Source organism: Microcebus murinus, chromosome 26 (genome assembly GCF_040939455.1).
Source record: "Microcebus murinus isolate Inina chromosome 26, M.murinus_Inina_mat1.0, whole genome shotgun sequence".
NCBI classification, from domain to species: domain Eukaryota; kingdom Metazoa; phylum Chordata; class Mammalia; order Primates; family Cheirogaleidae; genus Microcebus; species Microcebus murinus.
The window spans coordinates 9,411,174-9,433,708 of record NC_134129.1 but is presented as its reverse complement, the minus strand read 5'-3'; the positions used below and the strand labels follow the sequence as shown (position 1 = coordinate 9,433,708).

At 33.7% G+C, this 22,535-nt stretch overlaps 1 long non-coding RNA gene across 1 annotated transcript in view; it reads left to right on the top strand.

Moving 5' to 3' along the window:
* The window catches only part of LOC105872935 (uncharacterized), a 224,145-nt gene extending 205,420 nt beyond the window's left edge, over window positions 1-18,725 (top strand). Inside the window, exon 3 of the long non-coding RNA XR_001154842.2 lies at window positions 18,128-18,725. This is a non-coding gene — a long non-coding RNA (uncharacterized LOC105872935). The remainder of the gene's footprint in view (window positions 1-18,127) is intronic.
* Window positions 18,726-22,535: the final 3,810 nt, after the last annotated feature.

Here is a 22,535-nt window from a genome sequence, read left to right as displayed (position 1 = left end):
CGAAAAGATTATTGGAGAAACTTGATAGAGAAGAAAAAAGTTAAATATAAATGACGGATTTCTTTTTCACTTTATATTCATCCAGAGTTGAATAATCAGTTTAGAGCAGTAGACCTTTTTATGCTGTAAGTTTCTTACTCTGAACACAGCTAAACAACACACAAGCAAAGCAAAACAAAATTAGCAATTACAAATGCTAAGCATAAGAATAAAACATAAAATTATCTTGTGATGCATTTTCTTTATATTTTTCTCAAAGACTGGTATCATTCTTTCATGGTTGCTTATGTGCCCTCCATGCTTTAATATAATTTTCATATAATTTATTGATGGAAGGCCCCCTTTTTTGAGCACCATGTTTTTATCTTCTCTTCTTTCTCCTGGAGAAAATTCATAAATACAATCAGGATTCTCATAGCTTCTTGTTTCTCTTTATGAGCTTCAGTCCCCTGCTGTAACTTGTCCCTAATATTTTTTTTAATATTTAGACTTCTTTTAAAGTCTAGTATTCACACATCTAATTATTCTTACTCTCCCATGCTATAACCCAAGCTACAACCCACTCTTTAGTGACTTACCAGGACTACTTCATTTTTAAGAGTCTTAGCTATTTTTAAGTCCCTCTTTGGCTTCCTAGGAAACTAAATATTCATTCTGATACTTGATTTTCTTCAGGCCAAATGATAATAATAACACCAATATCCTTTAATAATACCAAAGAAACTTTACACTTGAAGGGCTAAGAAAAACAATAAAGTGGCAGAAATTAAATCTGAATGATTTCTGCAATTCAGTTGACAAAATAGAAAAATGGCTAGAATCAGAATCAGAACAGCAAGCAGTATCTTAGTTTCTTTTCCCGACCAAGACATTCATTTATCAAAGAGGAAAAATAAAGGGCTTATCACTCGAACTATCTTTAGGCGAAAGAGTCAGAGAAAATGTACAGAGAGTGGAAGTCATTACTACATTTTGCTTCTATTTCAGGTTTGAGAGTCTTTGTGATCTATGACAGAAAAACATTATCTATTTCCTGTACCTGGAAAATAATCCAGCAGTATACTATCTGCTCAAGATATCACTTGTTCTGTTCTTTCTGCTAGTCTTATAACCCATATCCTCTTGATCATCTACTGCTATTCTAAGTAACAACTCTTTTATTTTTGAGGATCAGCATCTACAATTATTTACTTCCACAAAAGTCACCTTGAATATACACAATGCATTCCAATACAAGATTAATGATCATGCTTGTTAAAAGATAATTATTTTGGTGTGAATCAAATAAATATACCCATTAATGGAAGGATTGTATAATTATATTAAAAACAAAGAAGGTGACCTTTAAAAATTAATATGAGATGATTATGGTCATGGTGGTTAAGAAGGAAAGGGAGCAAATATTAAACATACATTTGCACATACATTAAACACATTTGTACATTGATAAACATACATTTTTCGCAGTGAGTGGTTCTATTTAGGATTTAACTATATTTTACCCTAACTTTTCAGAGTATGAATACTATATAGCTTGGTTCATAGTTGAAAGTGAAGTTTGATAACTAAATTCTCTTGTATATGATATAATATTGACAAAATTAATTTAAAATTTTGCATTTATCATATTGTAGTGAGGTTTCTTTGAATTTTGTTGCAGGTCTTAATACTTTTTTATTTTATAACATTCTGCATTTGTGAGATATTCTTAGGTTATATATAAATAATGTAACTTCTCCAGCCATATATTATTCTACGTTTTTTTGTTTGGTTTTTGTTCCTACTATTTGTCTATGTGAGACCAACAAAAAGTAACAAAAGGCAAACAATTAAAATGTTATTATGAATTTTCCATGCACTCCTAAGGTTCTGTGAGTTCAAGCATTTAACTTAAGAGAAATGTACTTTGACTTTTTAGAAAGGTTGCTGTGAATGTTATCAACAAAAATCAGAGGGAAGAAAAAGCTCCAAGCTGGTGCGATTATAACACACCATCAGTGAAAGTCAAATTTCCCATCTTTGACTGCCAAAGGTGTAAATGAGCATCTGAGGCTAGTGCTAATTACAGCAATCTAAAGACAGAAACTGCTGTTCTTAAGTCTAGGAAGCAAAGTGAAATCCAACATTGATTTCCAAAGTGTGTAATTTTAGAACTCCTTTCTGTGATACTAAGTGCTTGATCTTTCCAATGATGGTTCACATCTAAGTCACCCACCTAAAGCATTTTTTTAAAACTGTTTTTTTAAGGCATGCCTAAATACAAGTTTGTAATTAATATCACTGTAAAGATATCTTAAATTATTAATAGCATTTAATATAATGTCTGATGGTCCAAGTTAAGTGAATATTTAAGATAATTTTGCTGATAGCCTTTCAATAAAATCTTGTAAAGAGTTTATAATAATTTTGTCAATGATGTATTAAGTTGCAGATATAAATGATATATTTGAATTCTGAGGATGAAGAGTTGGTATTGCAGAAGCATGCAACTATGAGTGCTTTTTTTTTTCCTATTTCTTTCTCTTATAGGTAGACGAAACTATACTCTAGAATAGACCAAAACATGAGCTCATGAAGTACAGTGCCTGAATATGTTACTCATTCTTTTTGATCCTAAGTTTCCTAACTAGTAAATAAAGATAAGATCTTCTTTCATGAGATTATTAGGAAGAAGAATTAAGTTATTACATGCACAATACTGAGAAAACATACTTCACATGTAATAGCCCCTCATTATTTTATTGTGATTATTGCATCTTTGAAAGCTTTGTTTATATTGATTCATTCTTTTTCTTCTCCTTAAATCTGTTACTTTCCCCTATCTTAAAACTATATTTTGTTGATGAATGATCTACAATATGTCTCCCTCTTTTTTCCTGTAAAAATTTTTAATAAAATAATGTATAATTATCCCTAATTATAGTAGATTCCATATATTCTCACATATACATGTGATTATGCATATTTATGAATATGGGTTTATTATACCCTTTTTGTCCCAACTCTCATCACTGAAATATCTGTTTGAACATCTTTATTAATCAGCAAATTTAGAACTGTATTATTATTTTTAATGGCTACATAATTATGGTACCAAATTTGTGGTATTATAATTTCCCAATACCCCAGTGAATACATTAAATGTTTTCTGTTTTTGCTTATTTGTTTTTTCTCTTTTTGGAAGAGCAGTATAGTATAGTGCTCTGGATCTAAAGCTCTAAATGTAGACTGCTAGAGTGCAAACCTTGTTCCTTTATTCATAGTTGAATAAACTTGGATAAATTACTTATTTGTGACAAGCAGAAGATTGTTGTTGGATGCCATAATGAAAAATCATGTTACCTCATGAAGTTTTTAGACTTGAGTCAATTCTCAGTTCTAGAAACTATAATTTAAAGAAGAGGTCAAGTTCTCAAGGAGGGGAACTCTGAAATAGCACTGCAAGTATTAATATATGCAATATATCCATCCTGATCTTTCCATTATTATAAACAGTAAAAAGTGGAATAATCAGCTTAGGTACAGAGGTGAAATAACCAATTTTCAATGACACTGATATCAAGTAAAAAAAAAAATATATATATATATATAGTTCCTTGGGAATATAGAGGTGATTAGAGACCAAGTGATGAATTTCATATTGAGCCAATTTTATCTGATAGGGGTTATTTTTCCTGTTTAGGGGTGCAGAACCGGGCCTATGTATTCTTCATAGCTGTCAGTATCTTCCTATGAGACCTTGACCTGAGCATCAAGAGTCTTCAGGTCAGAAGAGGTTAAGTGGAAGTGCTGAATCTGTGCTCTCCGCACAGTCAACATGGTCAGTCAGAACCAATAATGTATCCCAAGTGGCATGTCAGAGATTGGTGACAAACTCTGACACCTAACAGATACAAGGGTGTTGGACCTCACATTCCTTTTTTAATTCACTGTCCTGACACCTGCAAAGAATATTTGAGTAGAACTCCATGGTATACATGTACCACGTTTTATTAATCCACTCACGTAGTGATGGGCACTTGGGTTGTTTCCACATCTTTGCAGTTGTGAATTGTGCTGCTATAAACATTCAAGTGCAGGTGTATATTTTTATAAAATGTCATTTTTTCCTTTGGATAAATATGCTACATCAAGTGATAGGTCTACTTTTAGTTCTTTGAGGTATCTCCATACTACTTTCCATAGAAGTTGTACTGATTTGCAGTCCCATCAACAGTGTATAGATGTTCCTATCTCTCCGCATCCTCTTGTATTAACTAGATGGAACTAGAGACCATTCTTCTAAGTGAAATATCACAAGAATAGAAAAAAAAACCCACATGTATTCACCATTAAATTGGAACTAATCAAACATCACTTATGTGTACATTATGAAAATAAAACTCTTTGGAAATCAAGCAGGTAGAGGGGGAGGATGGGATGACTATATTCACACCTAAAGGGTACAATGCATTCTATCTGGGTGATGGGCACACTTACAACTTTGACTCAAAACTGTACAAAAGCAATTTATGTAACCAAAATGTTCATACCCCCATAATACTCTGAAATAAAATAAAATAAAAAAAGAATAGTTGAATCATGGTGGATATTGGCAAACAAATGAATATCTAATGTGAATAACTAAGGGGTAGCTCCAACCACAGCTTTTGTGGAGGAGGTGTAACTTTATTTTAAAATATTACACGTCCTTGTCCTTTATGTGGCTATTTCGCTGGTAAATGTGTTTTTCTTTTTAATTTCTATTGGAAAAGATATCAAAAGCTGCTTACATTCATCTGGGTTGTAGAGTGATATACATCTATATATGTGAATCTTGCCAAAGGGTAAACTATGTCTCTTGCTTTTTGTCACTATATAGTTCAAAGGAATCATAATTGTCTTGACATTTACCAAGAATGTTACACTGGTCTAGTATATTGATAGCACAAAATGGCAAGTACTCCAGATATTCTTGAGTACATGCCAGAGAATTTAGAGACATTTCACTTTAGATAAAGTTTTAGGTGCCCAAAGATCTGAACATTCCAAGATATCCCCTCCAAGGTAACATCAGAAAAGAAACCTGACTTCAGTAGTCCTCTTAGGGTTTCAGAGGTCAGTTTCTATTTTGTTTAGAAATATACCTCCAACGAGTTTCATAGGTGTATTAGTTTCTTATTGCTACTGTAACAAACTACCACAAATCTAGTAGTTTAAAACAGCACATGTTTATTATCTTACAGTTAGTGGCCCAAAATAATTTTCACTGGGTTAAAGTCAAGGTGTCAGTAGGATTGGTTCTTTCTGGAGCATTTAAGGGGAGATGCTGTTTTCTTGACTTTTTCAGATTTTTCAGTCAACTTGCATTCATTATCTCCTTCCCATTCCTGGCTTCTCTTGACTTCATCATTATAACTTCTATTACTAACTTGGATTTTGCTGCCTCCTTCTTACAAGGACACTTGTGATCACATCGGTCCACTTAGGTAATCCAGGATAATCTCCTCATTGCAAGATCCTTACTCGAAGGAAGTGTAAAGTTTCTTTATCTTGTAATGTAAGATATTCACAGGTCCTATGGAGTAAGACATAGACATCTTCAGGGAGCCATTATTCAGCCTGCCTCAGTGGGTAACTCAGAGGGCTGCCACTTTCAATGGAGCTTGGAGAAAGAGATGGCTCCAAAACTGTACAAGCTTGCATATAAACTGCTCTGACATTTGTGTCATGTGATCCAACAGACTCTTGCCACATTGTTAAATATTTAGGAGTCTAATAATCTGGTGAGTACTAGGGCATCCCTTGTGAAATAAAAACAAATCAATGTATCTAGCACTAGCTACCAGTAAGGAAGATTCATGGTGATTATTCTGCTTTTCTGGATTTTGGAAGCAACATTAACTCAAGTGCAATTCTTCTTAGACTCATTTATTGGGTAACTCAGAAACTGCCAGATGGAAATGGTGCCCTGAGCAGGAAAGGTTTCTGAACAAATGCTTAGCTTTAAAAAGCAAGGTTATGTTCTTTTGATAAAACTGTTAAAAAAATGATCACTCCTGATACAATATTGAAACCTCAGTAACATCTAGCATCTGGTCATGCAACAGCAAATGTTGATGTGACTGGAGCTTCCCATCCTTAACAAAACATAAGGTTGAGTGGGTCGAGAAGCAATCCACCACAAGACAGAAATGGCATACTTCTGATCGAGGCCCAGATGGTCCAGATGGTATGAATAATTTATTTGCACAAACGGCACCTGCATCTGTTGCACTGATGCTTATCTTTCATTTTTACCAATTTTCCCCAAGTGGTTCTCTATGGTTAACAAGGACAAAAGCACAAGAGTTTGGTTCAAAGATAGATCCAAACAGTGTATGGTGTCCTGGCTGAAAATGAAATGGCTTCTTCATTATAAACTCACAGGACTGGCCCTGAAATATAAGAGTTAAGGACAATTCTCTCAGTAGAGACAGCTGTAAGAAGACACTTAGGTATTCACTTTGTATTGGAAGAGAAAAAAACCTGGGTTACAGAAATATACGTGCTTCCTTGACAGTAATGGATGGCCTGAACAGGTGCTCAGGAACCTTGAGAAAACAGGATTAGAAGATCACAGAAAACTATCTGGGGACAGTCCTAAAGGAGAAGGTACAAAGTATGTGGATCCATGGAAGAAGCAGCTGTCATTCTGGTAGGGAGACTATCTCAGATTCATCTAGCTATTGCTGGAAGATATATACCCCTCACCACCATATTGTTAAAAAATATAGTAGTTAATATTTCAAGTTATCATTTTAGACATTTACTTTATTTTATTTTCATCTGGGGAACTTGTTAGATAGACTAGATTTTAGATCTGAATAAATATCCCCAGAAGATTGTTAGCAGAACCTGTATTTTAAAATTTCAGTATTAGTAAATGATCAGCTGATACACGGTCCAGTGTTTGGGAACCTATGCCTTATATTTACTGAAATTTATTCATCAGTTCCTAGTCTAATTTCCCTCTTCGGGATAGATTTTAATTGTAGATATTTGTAGAGCTCCAATATATTAAACTATGATGGTCAGAACGGTTAGCCATACTCATTGATGTTGGAATAATATACAGTAAGTTGGGACTCTTATCAGGAATGTACTTCTATTAATATAGGTAAGCATGAATGCATTGTTTTAACAGTTTTATTAGATATAATTCACATAACATAAAATGCATTCATTTAATGTTTACAATTGAATTTTTTTCAGTATATTGACAAAATTCTGCAACCATCACCACAATGTAATTGTAGAACATTCAGAATAAACTTAACACACCTTAGTTAAGCGATAAAGTTTAACATAACCAGTGATAAATAGTGTATTTATTACATAGCTTTCTGAGATAAGCACATCTTCTCTGTGGTATCTTTCCTAATAATGTATAACTCAAGCTAGGCATAAAAAATCACAAAAACTCAAATTGGGATATTCTGCAATAACTAACCAGTTACTCTTAGAATTGTAAGCAATGAAAGAACCAGAGAGCTATCACAGATTGGAGGACAACTGAATTCAGTGAAGGATCCTGGATTAGACCCTAAAACTGAAAGAAAAAAAAAATTAGTGGAGAAATGTATAAAATTTGAATTAGTCCTGTACTTTAGTTGATGATATTGTACTAGAGATAATTTCTTAGTTTTAATTTATTGTTTATGCTTACATGAGATGTTTTTGTTGTTGATATTAAAGGGAGTTGAAGAATAATACATTGAAACTCTGTGTACTGTTGTTTTGCAGTTTTATTGAGAAAAAATTCATATACCATATAATTAAGCCACTTAAAATGTCAAACGCATGAGATTCCCAATTTTGACAGCCTCCTATCAATACTTGTTATTGCTACCCTTTTTCACTTAGTCATCCTAGTGAGTGTGGTATTTTGTTGTGGGTTTGATTTGCATTTCTCTAATGACTAATAATGTTGAATATTTCCTCCTATGCTCATTGGCTAGTTATATATCTTCTTTGGAGAAATGTCTATTGAAATCCTTCTCTCATGTTTAAATCAGGAATCAGGTGATGTACTCTGGATACTATTTCCTTATCTAATACATGACTTCAAATATTTTCTCACATTCTGTAGGCTATCTCTGAATTGTCTTGGTGATGTTTCTTTCATTTACAAAAGCTTTTAATTTTAGCAGAGTCCAGTTTACCTTTTCTTTGTTTGTTTCTTATGCTTTTAGTGTTGAATCTAAAAAACCATTGTCTAACCCAAAATGATAAAGGTTTATTCCTATGTTTTCATTTAAGTGTTTTATAGTTTTAGCTCATATTTAAATCTATGGCTCATTTTGAATTAATTTTTTTGTTTGATTTAAGGTAGGAATTAAATTCATTCTTTTACATGGTGATATCCAGTGTTCTTTGTTGGTAGGACTATTCTTTCTTTGTTGAATTGTCTTCGTGTTCAAAATTAAAAATCAACTGACAATAAATGTAATGGTTTATTTTGGACTCATAATACTATTTTGGGGATTGATATGTCTATCATTCCAGTACACACTGTCTTGATTACTATACCTTTGTAATAATTTTTATATTGAGAGTTGTATTTAATTCATCTTTGTTCTTTTCCAAGATTATGTGGAATTATTCTGAGTCTGATGAATTTAATTATAAATTTTAGGATCACATCAATTTCTTCCATGGGCCTTCCCTAAGCCCCCAAATATAGCAGAGATTTTAAATGATATTGCATTGTGTTGAATCTGTAACTTTATTATTAAGTCTATGGCTCATGAACATAGGTTATTTTTTCATAAGACATTTAATTTCTTTTAAAAATATTTTGTGATTTTTAATGTACAATTCATGTGCTTTTTGTTAAAACTTTACACTTAAGTGTTTTTTCTTTTTAAATACCATTATAAACTGCATTGTTTTCTTTATTTCATTTTTGAAATGTTCACTGCCAGTGTGTGTGTGTGTGTGTGTATATATATATATATATATATATATATATCTGTACCCTGCCATCTAGCTAAACTTTTTTATCTGTTCTAATAATTTTAATATATTCCTTAGGAGTTTCTATATAAAAGATCATGCTCTCTTAAATTGAACTAATTTTATTTATCTTTCAATATTGATGCTTTAAATTAATTTTTCTGGCTTAAGTAACCTAGCTAGTATCTCTATTATGATGTTACATAGAAGTAATGCAAATGTATAGATTTGCTTTGTTCCTCATCATGGAAGAAAAGCATTAAGTCTTTCACAATTAAGTATGATGCTAGCTATGGATTTTTTGTAAGCTCCTTTTATCAGGTTGAAGAAATTTTTTTTACTGCTAGTCTGTATAATATTTTCATCATGGAAGGATTTCGTGTTTTGGCAAATGCCTTTTCTGTGTCTACTTAGATGAGTGTGTGGTTTTGTCCTTTATTCTATTAACAAGGAGTTTTTCTAATTTTGAAAGAGTTTGTGAAGGATTAGTCTTAATTCTTCTTTAAATTCTTGGTAAAATTCACTAACATTTGTGAAACCATCTGAGCCTGAGTTTTTTGGAGAGAAATTAATTAATAATTCAATCTCTTCACCTGCTCTAGATATATTTAAATTTTCCATTTTCTAAAAGATAATCTTAGTTTTGATAGGCAGAATAATGGTTTTCTAAAAATGTCCATATCATCTTCCCTGAAACCTGGCAAAACAAGAATTCAAATGTGATTAAGAACCTTGAGATGGAGACATTTTTCTGGATTACCCAGATAAGACCAAGGTTATTATGATGGACTTTCTTAGGGGAAGGAAACAGGAAAGTCAGATGAGGAATTACGATGATGGAACCAGGAGTCATAGAGAAAGCTTGGAAGATGCTATGCTACTGTCTTTCAAGACAAAGAAGGGGACAACTTAGCCAAGAAATGCAGGCAGCGTTTAGAAGCTAGCAAAGGCTAGGGAATAAATGTTTCTTTATAGTTGTGATTCCCAATCCCTGGGCTGCAGACCGGTACTGGTCCATGGCCTGTTAGAAACCAGGCTGCACAGCAAGAGGTGAGCAGTGGGCTAGTGAGCAAACCTTAATCTGTATTTACAACAACTCCCCATCACCAGCATACTGCATAAACTCTATCACTGCGACACTAAAACCAGGAGCTCCATTCTGGCATTAATTCCTGACTCAGATTCTAAAAATTCCTGGTCATGAAATGTCAGCAGATTAGCATTGCATTTTGGGGGGTATGATGTTAAAGTCTACCCTTCTTAAATCAACATAAGGATTTGCCCAGGAGTCGAAGTTTATGATCTTAGTACTGCCCACCCTGAGAAGAGAATTTAGAAGAGATAAGGGGAACCATTACTTCCTTCTTTGAATTAAAGTTGAACTTGATTGCTAGAGTTGCATCTGAAGATTCTTCGACCTAACAGATTTTATTATATTGCTTAGAGGCCAGATTTGCTTAATTTACCTTTTCTCTCACCAGCTTTAAAATCCCTTCTTCCCTGTTTTTCTTGGTAGATGACTTGTTTAGAATTTGTCCCATTCTTGTTTCAACTGTGAGGTTTACCAGAACCTTTCAACTTGCCTAAAGTCTCTGTCCTAGTTTATATCAGCTGCTACTGATATAAACATTGGAATGATATATTGAATGGATAGAATTGATTGTCTTTTTGTCTTATGATAATAATTGGCAAAGAATCCTTGATATTAGAATTATATCTATATGTTGGCACTATTTCTTCCTTTCCTTTCCTTTCCTTTCCTTTCCTTTCCTTTCCTTTCCTTTCCTTTCCTTTCCTTTCCTTTCCTTTCCTTTCCTTTCCTTTCCTTTCCTTTTATTCAAGAAATAATTATTGTTTAAAATGTGCTCTGGCAGTTAATCATTCATTCATTAAAAGAACAAAGAAAGAAATACCATGTACAGAATACATTTTGGAAGAAACAAGTGAGTAATGCCTAATTCTTGCCCTTAGCATGATCTTTCAAGTTTCTTTCTAACTGCTCAATTTGGAGACTTGATGGCAACTGAGAGATGTGACTATCAGTGCAGTGTTTGTGCGTGTGTATATGCTATTTATTTAACAACTGTTTTCATATTTTATCCATTGGAATGGATAAAATCACAATTTTGGATCAAAATAAAGCTTTCTCTTATTGGATTTGGGACAGTTGTGAAAGTATAAATAATTTTTCCACTGCTTTAGAGTTCTAATTCAGGACATTAAAAGTTATTTACACTAAAAAATTTACCAGCAAATAGGGTTCAGTACTACCAGATGCTGACTTTTTACTAACCTTGTGCTTTTGAGTATATACATATAGTAAAACATGATATTTATAAGCTATTAGGATGATTTTCCAATCATGCATTTTTTTTTCTTACAAAACATGTCAGCATTAGCAGAAGAGAAAGAGGTTATAGACTGGTATTTAAAGTAACCAAAATTGTAAATTATAGTTCTATTTTATCCTTCACTCATCTAAGAAATTTATCAAAGCCTACCATTTATGAACATTTCTTGTCAAGAAAAAAATAGGAAAGGCAAGGATGGAGGCTATAGCTCAGCTATTTAAATTTATAATGCACTAGAATTGATAAAAGAAGTACAAAAATGCAAAGGAGCACAGTTAAAAATAAATGCCATAAATATGGTTCAGACAGTAATTGTTAAAAGAATTCAAATGAGTATAACGTTCTTAACTGTCACCAACTTATCCAGATCATTTTTTAAATTCCCAGTCTTTAATTAGAATGCTCTTTTGTTATTTACCCTCTTTTTCTTAACAAAGTAAAAAATAACACCTTGGGACTTATTCAGGGCAGCCTGATGTTAAAAATCCATGGAAATAAATTTTCTCATCTGTCAAGGGCTTTCTTTCTTTGGAAAGAGTTTTTGCTTATTCTTATTGTTGTTGTTCTTCTTCTGAATGTTCCCAGTTTAATCAAAGAAAAGCTTTTGAATTGTCTTATAGTTAAGTTTATTCTCTTGCTTTTTCCTCTACATGTAAACAACTCAGATTTTAATTACACAGTTCATTATGTACAAACTGAATTAACTCTTTGAGTATATTTTCTAGATGAGATAGGAAGATAATAGATGCACCCTTCCCCTCATTGTCTCTTAAATATTTCCTTTTTTTTTACTGTGAGAATGAAATATTCAGTTTTTGATCTTTAAATATGCTAGATTTTATTTCACACATTCTATTGATTTTAATAGAGTAATGAAATGTTTGTTTTTTCAGTTTGAACCAACCAATATCAACTTAAAATTTTTTTTATTTTAGCATATTATGGGGGTACAAGTGTTAAGGTTAGGTATATTGCCCATGTCCTTCCTCCCCCCTCGAGTCAGAGCTTCAAGGGTGTCCATCCCCCAAACTTTGCACATCTTACTCGTTGTGTTTGTGTATACCCATTCCCTCCTCCCCCCTCCCACCTGCCTGACACCTGATAAATGTTACTCCTATATGTCCACTTAGGAGTTGACCTGTTAATACCAATTTGCTGGTGAGTACATGTGGTGCTTGTTTTTCCATTCTTGAGATACTTCATTTAGTAGAATGGGTTCCAGCTCTATCAACTTTTAAAAATATTTTTACAAAATATCTAAATATAAAACATAAAAGTTATATTTTAAAGGGCAAGATAAAGTGATTTCTCATCTCTCTTCTATACTCTAAGGTGACTAGCCAAATTATGCTAATTCTATTTTTTATATGAGGGTGAAATTGACACTTAATGAGCACTGGCTGTCAGTTTCTCCTACAGATTCAAAAGGTTAAGCAGTTGATCAAACCAGTTTTTCTATACTGGACTTAGGTTTGAATCAAGCAGAATAATTTCAAATATACTTTGTGCAACACTTCAAGGGATAAATGATATAGAATAAGGACAATCACATCTATCAAACACTGTGATAGTATTGATGAGGATGATTTTGTCCTTAAGTAACAGTAAATTTTTATTCAATTTAAACTCAAGGAAAATTTATTATCCCCATAGCAAAAAGTATAGCGCTGCTGTGGTTCCAACAATGGTTAATCCAATGATCAATGATGACAGGAAGAATTCTAGCATCTTTATGCCATTTTCAGTTTGGTATTTTCTGTAGGCTCATAGCAAGATGGCTACAGTGCCTCCAGATATTAAAACATTATCTGGAAATAAAATGCTGTTTATAGAGTATCACACTTAGGAGGAAAGAAACTCTTCTGTAGATCACTTCTCATATTCACTGCCCAGTATAAGATCGTATGTCTAGACTTAGATCAGTCACTGGCAAGCTATATGGGAGTGTTAGGGTTAAATGGGACCAATTAAAAACTAATCCTAAAGCTTGTAATATGTAGACACTCTCCCAAATCACAGTGGTTTATGGAGAAGTATGGATATCTGTATAATATCAGACTTGTATGAAATGAGGAAGGGTGTATAAGTGAAGGAGGTGCTATTACAGATATGTGCTACAGTAATTTACAGTACTATAAATTACTTCCTCCAACTTCCTAATAGCTTTAAAATATAGGTTTTTACAAATTAGAACTTGAGACCTGGAGAGGTATGATTTTCCCCAGATAAAAAGTTACAAAGCTGTTGGACCAGAATTAGAAACTTTGTCCAATTCCAAACCTGTGCTCTTTCCACCAAACCATGTGTTATTGATCTAGAATCCCTAAATAATCTAAAAACTTGTTAAAATAGTTCCAATTTTCCCAGATATAATGATGTTAGAAAATCATTTATGAGCTTTCAAGGTAAAATTTGAAAGTTTGCAAAGTATTTCTTCTGTGTTACAGCTCTTCTTTTCCAAGATTAATTTCCAATTAAATCCCACTGGAAGGAAAAAAAAAAAAAAAAAACTATGCCAAAGCAAAGCAATTAAACAAATGGCTCTATATCTTTTGGGTTCACATTGTATATAAAATGTTTATAGAAGAAACAATATCTGGCACCTTTTAGAATGTGTCAGCAAAAGAGTCAAAATTCTTTTTGATGAAGATAAAATTTTGTATTCACTCACCAATAATTTAAGAGTGCTTTAGGGATGAAAGGATTAATATCCTGCCTGAGTCAAAACAATTAAAGCTGGTGAATAATCAAGGTTCAGGCTTGCTGAGTCTTTTAAATTGAAAATGACCTGCCAAGAGTGATCTTTTTTATTTGGGAGTTTATAAGTATTGGACCTAATTATAAGCAAAATCAGGACACAAAGACTAAGGATGAAAGTAATTTAGAAAAGGTATTTTCTCCTGTAAACCTCAAAGCCCAGGAACATATAAGAAACATAATGTGAAGTGAGTCTTGGCTAAGACATTAAATGAAGCACATAACCAAGGATTGAATGCCGGATGGAGCAGAATGAGATGGTAAGCTTTTATGCTTCTTATTTAAAGATATGCAGGAGACTGGGGTGTGTGTGTTCATGTTCTGTGTGTGTGTGTATGTTGTGCGTATGTGTTTTGGATGATGCTATGGTTTAAACGTGTCCCTCAAAATTCATTTATTGGAAACTTAATTCCCAATGCAATAGTATTAAGAGGTGGGGCTTTTGAAAAGTGATTAGGTCATGAGGGCTCTTCTGAATTAATGTCATTATTTTGGAAGTGGGCTCCTTAGCAAGGTAGTAGGCTTGTTATAACAGTGAGTTTGCCCCTCCTTTGCTCTGTCTCTCTCACCGTGACATGCCTTCTGCCATGTTATGATGCAGCAAGAAGGCCCCAACTAGATGTAATCCCTTGATCTTGGACTTCCCAGACTCCAGAACCAGAAGCCAATACGTTTCTGTTCTTTATAAATTACTCAATTTCAGGTCATTCTGTTGTAGCAGTACAAAATGGACTAAGGCAGATGGAGTGAGCAATTTTAGAGTTTTCCAAATCCTTAACATCCAGACTGTAACTTTAAGCTTCAAATAAGAGTTTTTACCTCCTTTCTTTCTACTACTTGCCCTATAGTCTCTAAGTAATCTAAGTCAGCTAAGTAGATGGAGTTGGAAAGAAAGTACAAAGAGAAGAGAATAAAACAAGCCATATCCATCCTTTTCAATGAGGGCTTCTAAGCCCAGTTAAGGGAGAAGAGTGAATATTTAAATCTAATGAGAGTTTGCAACCTGTTTTCCATTATCCTAGGTTCTTTTATACCTCAAAAAGTGGGTCTAGGCCGGGCACGATGGTTCACACCTGTAATCTTAGCACTTTGAGAGGCTGAGGCAGGAGGATCGCTCAAGGTCAGGAGTTTGAAACCAGCCTGAGCAAGAGCAAAACCCTACCTCTACTAAAAATAGAAAGAAATTAATCAGCCAAGCAAAAATATATAGAAAATATTAGCTGTGCATGGTGGCACATGCCTGTAGTGCCAGCTACTCTGGAGGCTGAGGCGGAAGGATTGCTTGAGCTCAGGAGTTTGAGATTGCTGTGAACTAGGCTGATGCCATGGCACTCTAGCCCGGGCAACAGAGTGAGACTCTATCTCAAAAAAAAAAAAAAAAAAAAAAAAAAAAGAGCACCATTTAATCATTAAAGTGAAAATAAATGAAATTTGGTTCTCTAGAATGGCATTAAACAACAGAAAAATAGAATATCCACTATCACAGGAAAAATAAGGCTATGCCATGTGCTATCATTTTACCTCACATTATCCAGATTGTTCAATGAGATACTTACAAGAATGTCCGACTTTAATGAAATACACTGGCTACGTAAAGGAAAGAAATTCTTATAGCCAAAGCAGGGCTGTTTTTACATAGGCCCAATTCAAGGAAACATATTATATCTATAGGCTAACTTGTCAAATAAGCATTAACACCCACTAACATAAATCATTTATTCTGATTTAATTAGAATAAACAAGACATCAAACCTTAAATGTTGCCACAATTTTTAAACATGAAATCAACCAATATTTTCTTGCCATTTTCTCCTCTTCCTTTCCTGTTTCTACTCATTTTCTGTTGTTCTAGGGAAAAAAAAAAACATTAGTTCTGAATCCATCAGTTTGGAGGAAACTTAATTATTTGAGACACAATTGTTCAAAGATGCTGTCACCAAAGTCACTTATTAGTCACAGCTTAAATGGCAGGCCTCAAAGACTTAATCAGCTCCTCAGAGGGCAAGTCCAGAAACTTTATCCATGTAACAGATTTACATTATCTAATTTCATATGATGTTTTGAGAAAAATTTTGTGCAGTGAAATTTCTTCAACAAAATTTATTGAGCCTGTTAGATTTTCAATCACCTCCCTCAAATGTGTAACAAAAAGAGCAGTCAGGATTATCTTGTACATGAATATAACTAATAATATCATTGCTTTTAGAAAACAGTTACTGGTATATTTTGGAAATTAGCACCAAATTCAAATTTTTTACCCCAAGCCTGTATGACCCATCCTCTTCCTGTCTCTCCAGCCCCACCAGACCTTGTTGGACCCCTTCCATGTTCATCATGCTTCAGCTACGCTGATGGTCTCTCAGTTTTATCAATGTGCAAAGCTTGTTCCACCTCAGAGCTTTTACAAATGTCTATCTGCCTGGGATGCTTTTTCACACTTGCTCCAGGATCGCTCTCTTCTTTGCATTTATAGAATATTTCCAAAGTTGTGCTTATGTGTATTCTGTGTTTGTTTTAAGTTCTACCTCATTACCTAAGACTAAACTCGTTTCATCACACAGAGAAAAAATATGAATTCCTTATATATGATATCTATATATTTATATACGTTTATATATGTTTATTTATACATGAACCAGTGTTCTAATATATATGTGCGTGTGTGTGTACACATATACATAACCTTATGAAGCATAAACAAGAAAGACTTCCAAAAAGATGATTAAAAATATGCAAATCAAAGTTCTAATATTTACTTCTCCCATTTCAACATACTGTGGTCCTCTGGGCAAACTCATCCCATTTATGTGGGCTCTGCAGTCTATTATAAGTGGACTAACTTCTTCTTATTCACCATTGTATTCTCAGTCCTCTGTGTCTCACATAAAGTAGAAGTGCAGTAAATGATCACTGAACACATGTATGAACAAAAAATTAATGCCTCTTTATGCCAAAGTGTAAAGACAATAACAATAAGAAAGAACAATAAGAAAGAAATAACAATAAGTAAGAAAAGAAAAAGAAATTATAGAATGTAAACTTCTAAAATGAGGTATGTTTGTATGTGTTGGTTTTAATATTTTTTTCCATGAAATCATTTTGTGCTTTTTGTTGGATAGGTCCACATTTTGGGTCTATAAATAGCAGATGTCAGTGAATAGAATAGAATTCTATTCTTTTGAGGAACCAAAGACACCTAAATATCTCACTCACTTCACAAAAGCCCTTTTAATCAATGAGGCAATTATTTATCTTCTATTTTGCAAGTTGATTTTCTCATCAAACAAATCACTAAAGGAAAATAGCCAAAAAACAAAGTTTGGGTCAGTCCAGCCAGCATTCTTTATTTTTTATTTATTTTTTCAATAAATAAATAAACTTTATTTTTAAAGTAGTTTTAGGTTCATAGCAAAATTAAGCAGAAAGTGATGAGTTCCCATATATGCCTTCCAAAACATACAATCTCCACTGCTATCAATACTCCCCACCACAATGGTATATTTGTTAAAATAGATAAACCCACATTTGATATACAATTATCGCTCAACACCATAGTTGTACATTAGGGTTTACTCTTGGTGTTGTACATTCTATAGGTTTTAAAAATGTATGATGACATGCCTCCACCACTGTAGTTTTATACAGAATAGTTTCACTGTCCTAAATATCCTCTTTCTTTTGCCTATTCATCTCTCCTTCCCTCACTCTCCCATCTCTCCCCTGGGAGAAGATTGGCAACCACTGACTGTTCCTTGTCTCCATAGTTTTGCCTTTTTCAGAATGTCATATACAGGCACACCTTATTTATTTGCACTTTACTTTATTGTGCTTCGCAGATATTTCATTTTTTACAAATTAAAAGTTTGTGGTAGTCATGCATTGAGCAACTCTATTGGCTCCATTTTTTAAACCGCATGTGCTCACTTCATTTTTCTATGTCACATTTTGATAATGCTTACAATATTTCAACCTTTTTCATTATTATTTTATCTCTTGGAGTCATCTGTGATCAGTGATCTTTGAAATTACCTTTGTAATTACAGATGTGGTGGAAATTGCAAGGGAACTAGAATGAGAAGTGGATGCTGAAGGTGTGATTGAATGGCTGGGATCTCGTGACAAAAGTTGATGGATGAGAATTTGCTTCCTATGAATGAGCAAAAGAAGTGGGTTCTGAAGATGGAATCTATTCCTGGTGAAGATGCTGTGAACATTGTTGAAATGACAAAAAGGACTCAGAATATTCCACAAACTTAGTTGATAAAGCAGCAGCAGGGTTTGAGAGGATTGACTCCAATTTTGAAAACAGTTCTACTGTGGGTAAGATGCTAACAAACAGCAACACATGCTACAAAGAAATCTTTCATGAAGGGAATTGTCAATCAATGCAGCAACTTCATTATTTTAAGAAGTTGCTACAGCCACCTCAACCTTCAGTAACCACCACCCAGATCAGTCATCAGTCAGCAGCCACCAACATTGACTCCAACAGCAAAAAGATTATGTCCACCTAAAGGCTCAGATGATCATTACCAATTTTTAACAATAAAGTACTTTTTTATTAAGGTATGTACATTGCTTTTTAGACATATGCTATTGCATACTTAATAAACTACAGTATATTGTAAACATAAATTGTATATATACCGGAAAACAAAAAAAATGTGTAATTCTCTTCATTGTGGCAGTCTGGAACCAAACCCACAATATCTCTGAAGTATGCCTGTAGGTGGAATTATATAATATTTAGCCTTTTGAAATTGTCCTCTTTCACTTAGTAATATGTTAATAAATTTAAGCTTCCTCCATGTCTTTTCATGGTTTGATAGCTCATTTTACCACTGAATAATATTCCATTGTCCATAGATGCACCTGTTTATTTATCCATTCACCTACTGAAGCCTACTGAAAGACATCTTGGTTGCTTTCAAGTTTTGGCAATTATGAATAAAGCTTCTATAAACATTAATCTGTAGGTTTTTGTGTAGATATAAGCTTTCAATTTATTTGAGTAAACACAAAGGAGCTTGATTGCTGAATCATATGGTTAGAATGTGTGTAGTGTTATAAGAAACTGCCAAACTGTCTTTCAAAGTGGCTGTTCCACACTGCACTCTGACAAGCACAAACATGAGAGTTCCTGTTCTACATCCCTGCTAGCATTTGGTGGTGACTTTGGCCATTCTGATAGCTATATTGTGGTATCTCATTGTTATTTTAATTTTCAATTCCCTGATGACATATGATGTTGATTATCTTTTTCTATGCTTTCTTGACATGTGTAATCTTCTTTGGTAAGGTATTCATTTAGGTATTTTGCTCATTTTTAATAGGGTTGTTCATTTTCTTATTGCTGAGTTTTAAGAATGTTGTATATATTTTGGATAACAGTCCTTTTTCATATGTACCTTTTGCAAATAATATTTACTCCCAGTCTGTACTTTGTCTTCTCATTTTTTGACATTGTCTTTTACATAGTAGTTTGTGTAATTTTTAGGAATTCCAGCTTATCACTTATATCTTTCATCAATCACACCTTAGGGGTGTATCTAAGAAGTTACTCTCATACCCAATATGATGAAAATTTCCTCCCATTACCTTCTAAGAGTTTTATAGTTTTGCACTTTATTTTTAGATTTATGGATCATTCTGAATCAATCTTTGTGGTGAAGACTTTAAGGTCTGATAGCGATCATTTTTTTTTTCATCCTTTTCATTTTCTTATTCATTTTTTATTTAAGTTGCTTTAGGGAATACAAGTGGTTTTTGTTACACAGATGTATTGCATAGTGGAAAAGTCTAGGCTTTTAATATACCCTTCACCTGAAGATGATACAGTGTACCCAGTAGGTAATTTTTCATCTGAACTCCCTTCCTATCCTCCTCTTTCTGAGTCTCCCATGTCCATTAATCACTCTGTATGAGTATGTGTACCCTGTTGCAGAACACTGGCTTATCCAACCATGAGAGCTAGTTAAGCTAGTCAAGGACTATCATCTTCTTCTCTGATGCTGGAGCTTGAAGTCTACTGACAGGCAGTCAGGAAGGGAAGATGAGGACTAGGGTGAAATCTACAAACATGAGCTGGAACCCATCAGAATGAACTGAACCACTTGTTGATTCTTATTGCTTATGACCTTGATGATGTTCTTTTTTAATATTTGAAATCAATGCCAAATTTTTTTTATGATTTTAATTGACAGTTAAAGCTATTTACATTTGGATAGGTAATATGTGAACATCCATAAAAATCCTCAGAGTACTAAAGTGGTATTCTTTTCAAAACCTGTTTCCCAGCTGCCTCTTTGTCTCTCAGAAGCAACCATTTCTTTCTTTCTTACATATCCTTGCAGAGATAGTTAAGCTTTTGTAATGACATGTGTTTAGATGATAAACACTGGAAAAGCTATATGATCTGTTAAGATATCGAAACACTTCTTACTATACCAGTTTGCAAATAGTGGATGCCGTGAACTTCTCTAGTAGCTGGCCCACCTTAATCACCCTTACCTTCCAACTCCCTGCTTTGGTACACCCCCATCTTCCCTAAGAACAACAAATGAAGCATTTATGTCTGGCACAGAAGGGACACAGGGACCCTGTTCTGCTGATCTAATACCCATTTTGATTGGTCACCAATATCCTGACTCACATCTACTAAGCTTCCTATAATTTCATCTAAGGTTGATGTGACCATCTCTGTGAAATCTTCAATTTGCTTCAATCTAACAGCATCTTGCCTCAAGGCTATTACATCTCTTCAGTTTTGACCTTCTGGTTGTGCCTCTTATTTCAGAAATGTGCTCTGACAGCTTTTTCTATGATATGCAGCAGCAAGATTTTATATTTTCTTAGTTAACATTAATAAAACATCATTACTCCATTACTAAACCTTCACCGGAGCACTAATAATATTGTGGCCTTGTTTGTAAACTAGGTTGATAAGGTCTAGAAAAATATGGTTCACACAATTATTCTTCTTGGAATTGAAAATTTTCAAAGAGTATAAAATATTTGTTTGTGAAACTTTGATATGAAATGTTGTTGGAATATACGAGCAATCTCCAAAAAATTCTATTGTGCTAAAATTTCTAATTCAAAAAGAACAAGTAATTTTCACTTATAAGAGTTTAATGCCAGCACTATTTGACCATTTTATAGTGTCAATGCTTCTGCTTAGTAAATTTATGATACCAAAGGATCACTTGATATCTGAAAAGCCAACAGTGATTCAGGAATATTTTATCTATTAGCTTCTCTATAATCATGATTTTCTCCTGAGTTTATATGAGACAAGTAAAACATCTGATACTGATCCAGTCTACCTGAAATTTAGAATATAGGAAATGGTTATGTATTGTACTACTTAAATAATTAAAATCTATGTGAAATCACTTGATTAATTTGTTTTTAACTAATTGCTTATTATTATAATTAAAAAATTGCTTCATTGGCCTGGCATGGAGGCTCACACCTGTAATCCTAGCACTTTGGGAGGCTGAGGCAGGAGGATCACTGAGCTCAGGAGTTTAGACCAGCCTAAGTAACACAGTGATGAGATCTGATTTCTACAAAAAATAGAAAAACTTAGCCAGGCATGGTGGCACATGCCTGTAGTCATAGCTAGTTGGGAGGCTGAGGCAGGAGGATCACTTGAGCCCAGGAGTTTGAGGTTGCTGTGAACTATGATCATTCCACTGCCCTCATGCCCAGGCAATAAAGTGAGACCCCATCTCTAAAAGAGAAAAGAAAAAAATGTTTCAGGTAACCAAAAAAAATTTTGACTGACTTATTAACACACACACACACACACACACACACACACACACACACACACACACAGACATACACATTCACTGTCTACTTGTACTTTTCACATGAACTTTTATATATTTGTATAAATCATCATAATTCAATTTTAACTTGACAAGGACCTATGTAAAATATCTGTACAACTTTTCTAAGTCAGAAAGAAAAAAAATATTATGCAGAGGAATGTTAATCACAGACATTATGAAAATAAGAATGAGTTTTTTTTTTTCTTCTTTTTTTTTTTATTTTGGCATATTATGGGGGTACAGATTTTAAGGTTTCAATAAATGCCCATTTCCCCCCCTCCCCCCAAAAGTCTGAGTCTCCATCATGACCATCCCCCAGATGGTGCACATCTCACTCATTATGTATGTATATACCCACCCCCCTCCCCCTTCCCACCTGCCCAATACCCTATTACTGTAGTACCTATGTGTCCACTTAGGTGCTAGTCAGTTAATACCAGTTTTCTGGAGAATATATCTGGTGCTTGTTTTTCCATTCTTGGGATACTTCACTTAGTAGTATGGGTTCCAGCTCTAACCAGGAAAATATAAGATGTGCTATATCACCATTGTTTCTTAGAGCTGAATAGTACTCCATGGTATACATATACCACATTTTATTAATCCATTCTTT